This window comes from Schistocerca piceifrons, chromosome 5, assembly GCF_021461385.2.
Source record: "Schistocerca piceifrons isolate TAMUIC-IGC-003096 chromosome 5, iqSchPice1.1, whole genome shotgun sequence".
In the NCBI taxonomy this organism is placed as follows: domain Eukaryota; kingdom Metazoa; phylum Arthropoda; class Insecta; order Orthoptera; family Acrididae; genus Schistocerca; species Schistocerca piceifrons.
Window position 1 is genome coordinate 665,062,797 of NC_060142.1, and position 3,430 is coordinate 665,066,226.

Consider the following 3,430-nt stretch of genomic DNA (forward strand, 5'->3'; position numbering starts at 1 on the left):
AACAAAGGAGGCGGCCACGCAGACTTGCGACCTCACCTTTAGTACCACGGTCGTCAGATCGGCCAGCGCAAAGATCGCCCGTTCAACCTCACCACTTTCGCCTGCCCACTTAATGGCTCACCCTACGTCGGGTTCTGCTAAATCTCGAGCCCAAAAGTCAGACGCCAAGTCTTCGAAAAAAGAGCATTCTCGTGAAGAGTTTTTACGTACCGCAACTTCACAACCATCGGTTCCTCCTTCATCTAAACATCATACTTCCAAGAAGGCTACAAAGAAACCCAGTTCCTCTCCTTCTCCGCCAAGGCGTGTCCCATCTACAGCACCACCTGGCGGAAATCGCCCTCGGCCGTCTTCTGTGTCGCCGAGGTGCACTGCTGGCGGCCGATAAACCGGCCGATCGCTGGTGGCAGGAGCTGCTCTTGACCAACCTATGGATCAGGATCTTCTGCCTTCGGCTGAATGCCATTCCATGCTGTCGGTCGCAAGCTCAGAGCAGTCGTTGAGTTGACAGCGACCTTGGTCACATTCCTCCATTTTCTGTTCACCCTATGTCCATTATCCACTGGAATATCCGCGGTATTCGAGCCAATCGGGATGAATTGTCGATTCTCTTACGATCCTACTCGCCGGTCATCTTCTGTCTTCAGGAAACAAAGCTGCGTCCCCATGACCGCTTTGTTCTCCCCCATTTTCAGTCCGTCCGATATGATCTCCCCTCTGTTGAAGGCACTCCAGCACATGGAGGACTCATGATTCTTCTCCATGAAACTCTCCATTATCACCCAATCCATTTAAACACTTCCTTCCAAGCTGTCGCCATCCGTCTTTCCCTTTCCAGATACACGTTCTCTCTTTGTACTGTATACATTCCATCGTCCACACCAATGGCACAAGCTGATCTCCTTCATCTTCTTGGTCAGTTTCCACCCCCATATTTGCTGGTTGGGGACTTCAATGCCCACCACCCGCTTTGGGGATCTCCACATCCTTGTCCACGTGGCTCACTATTGCTAGACGTCTTCCACCAAGCAGATCTAGTTTGCCTCAACACTGGGGTCCCTACATTTATGTCTGCCTCCACGACAAATTTATCTCGTTTGGACCTTGCGGTCGGTACTGTTCCGCTAGCTCGGCGCTTCGAATGGTTCGCCCTTGATGATACACACTCGAGTGACCACTTTCCATATATCCTTAGACTGCAGCCTCAATTGCCATGTATGCGCCCGCGACGCTGGAAGTTTGCCCAAGCCGATTGGACACTTTTTTCGTCTCTAGCGACATTCGATGACCATCACTTTCCCAGCATCGACGATGAGGTCACACATATTACCGACGTTATTCTTACAGCTGCGGGACATTCAATACCACGCACCTCCGAATTGCCCCGGCGCCCCCCAGTTCCTTGGTGGAATGAGGCATGCCGTGATGCAATATGTGAGCGGCGACGTGCTCTCCGCCTTTTCCGCCACCATCCTACTTTGGCCAACTGTATCCGCTATAAGCAGTTCCGAGTGTGATGCCGTCTTGTCATCCGCGATAGCAAGAAGGCAAGCTGGAAATTCTTTATTAGCTCATTTAACACCTTCACTCCCTCCTCGGAAGTTTGGAGTCGGCTTCGACGGTTCTCAGGCGCGCCTAGTTTCTCCCCGGTCTCTGGGTTCACTGTCGCCCATGACACATTAGTGGACCCCGTCGCAATTTCTAACTCGTTGGGTCAGCACTTTGCTGAGATTTCGAGCTCTTCAAATTACCCGCCAGCGTTTCTCCCGAAGAAACGTGCAGCGGAAGTGCGACCTCTTGCTTTCTCCTCTCAAAGTCGCGAAAGCTACAATACTGTTTTCTCCTTGCGTGAACTCCAACATGCACTCTCTTCTTCTCGCTCCTCCACCCCAGGACCGGATGGTATCCACGTCCAAATGTTGCTGCATTTATCAACCCATAGTCTGCGTTTCCTCCTTCGCCTTTATAATCGAATTTGGACCGACAGTACTTTTCCCAGATGATGGCGGGAAGCTATCGTCATTCCTGTTCCGAAACCTGGAAAGGACAAACATCTCCCCTCTAGCTATCGCCCCATTTCTCTCACGAGTAGTGTCTGTAAGGTTTTGGAGCGTATGGTGAATTACCGTTTAGCGTGGTGGCTGGAATACCGCAGTCTTTTAACACCTGCCCAATGCGGATTCCGAAAGCATCGTTCTGCAGTTGACCATCTTGTTGCTCTCTCCACTTACATCATGAACAATTTTCTCCGGAAACGCCAAACAATAGCAATATTTTTTGATCTGGAGAGAGCATACGATACCTGTTGGAGGACAGGAATCCTCCGCACACTGTTCTCTTGGGGCTTTCGAGGTCGGCTGCCACTTTTTCTTCGCGAATTTATGGCAGAGCGCACATTTAGGGTGCGGGTGAACACTACTCTCTCCCGTACTTTCTCCCAAGAAAACGGGGTACCCCAGGGCTCCGTGCTGACTGCTGTACTGTTTGCCATTGCCATCAATCCAATTATGGATTGTCTCCATCCTGATGTCTCGAGCTCCCTCTTTGTGGACGATTTTGCGATCTACTACAGCTCTCAACGGACCAGCCTTCTTGAACGACGTCTTCAAGGATGTCTCGATCGCCTCCACTCTTGGAGCATCGAAACCGGCTTCCGTTTTTCTCCCAGTAAGACCGTTTGTGTTAATTTTTGGCGACGTAAGGAGTTTCTACCGCCCTCCTTACATCTAGGTCCTGTCAACCTTCCGTTTTTGGACGTCGCTAAATTCTTGGGTCTTATGTTTGACAGAAAACTGTGCTGGTCCCCCCACGTTTCCTATCTTTCGGCTCGCTGTCTGCGATCCCTTAACACCCTCCGTGTCCTGAATGGTACCTCCTGGGGACCGGACCGAGTGGTCCTTCTCCGCCTCTATTGCGCCTTAGTGCACTCGAAATTGGACTATGGAAGCATAGTCTACTCCTCTGCTCGGCCGTCTATTCTTCGGCGTCTCGACTCTATCCACCACCGTGGATTACGTTTAGTGTCTGGAGCTTTTTACACCAGCCCTGTGGAAAGCCTTTATGCTGAGACTGCTGAACCTCCGCTGTCCAATCGGCGAGCGGTCCTTCTGAGTCGTTATGCTAGCCATCTGTCTTCCATGCCTTCTAATCCAGCCCATGACATTTTTTTCGACGCCTCCTTTGATGTAGGGTATGCAGGCTGCCCCTCCTCCCTACTACCACCGGGAGTCCGCTTCCGTCAACTGCTCCATTCTCTTTCCTTCCGCTTTCCTAAAACCTTCTTGACAACTTGGGGTACAGCACCGCCTTGGCTCCGTCCCCGGATCTGCCTGCTCCGTGACCTTTGTCGATTTCCCAAGGATGGTACCCCCTTCACTTGTTTATCGTCGGGCATTTACTGCTCTATGTGCACAAATGACGGACGCCACAT